Genomic DNA, 941 nt, shown 5'->3' with positions numbered 1-941 from the left:
CATTTCGTCTTTTCTAGAGATCGCGATCACTAACATGAACAATTTTCATTCACTCTATGAATATCGTTAAATATATTACTTTCACACACAGCGTTGAAGGCCGCGCGGATCACTCACCTCCGACCAAATTACGTATCTCCGCACGCTTAATTAAAACTCTTGTTTACCAGAACGAAGACTATAATTGCATTTTTCTCGCCAGCTACTTCGACTCCGCGAAAGATTTTGTGATATAGAAGACCTGTCTCGTCTTGAAAGAGACAGAAAAGGCGCTTGTATTTTTCTTTCTTTATGTGAGGTACAACATTTGGCTGAATTCCATAGCAACAGAAATGGCGTGAATTGCGTGTGGTTTCGCATCCTGCTCTTCAGACCTTGTCAGGGAGATTTGGAGTCTGGTCATGCAGAGATGGGAAGGCTGGTGCATGAGAAGTTGGCTGCAGAGGGAGCAGGATCTCACATACGTTTAAAGTAGATAACTGTACTTGTATTTTGTATCTGAAGCTGTATGTAGTTTGGCTGTCGATTTGGTGAATATTCAGGAAATAATGTTCTCTTAGAAAAAATATTATAATTGCGATGTGGCTGACGGAGGATGTGGTTGCCGCTGGAGTTTTACGAAGATATTCAACAAAATATTGCAATGAGTGGAGATTTTTTGCATATCGATATGAGGCAAAAAATCGCGCGCCTTCTTACTCGCAGAATATTGTAATGTCGGAATCTTTAGATCTCTTGCAATGATGCACCTCATCAAGTATACTCCTACTAACATAATGATATTAATAATTACCGCTCTGATGGCAGTGATATAGTGATACCTATATTGACGGAAATGCTTCTGGTGGCTGCTCAGTATAGCGTAACGAAGACTGAAAAACTGTGTTATTAGCATTAGTCCTTTGCTCGTTTCTTAATCGTCTCTTCCATTATTGTTATTG

The 941-nt window shown here is 39.9% G+C and overlaps 1 protein-coding gene across 1 annotated transcript in view; it reads left to right on the top strand.

The window, feature by feature from the left end:
* The window catches only part of LOC119587855, a gene marked incomplete in the record, with an annotated part of 15,462 nt that overhangs the window by 6,399 nt on the left and 8,122 nt on the right, over positions 1-941 (top strand).

The sequence above is a fragment of the Penaeus monodon genome, chromosome 23 (genome assembly GCF_015228065.2).
Source record: "Penaeus monodon isolate SGIC_2016 chromosome 23, NSTDA_Pmon_1, whole genome shotgun sequence".
Classification (NCBI taxonomy): domain Eukaryota; kingdom Metazoa; phylum Arthropoda; class Malacostraca; order Decapoda; family Penaeidae; genus Penaeus; species Penaeus monodon.
Note: the sequence above shows the minus strand (reverse complement) of the source record. Positions and strands in the feature narration are given on the sequence as shown.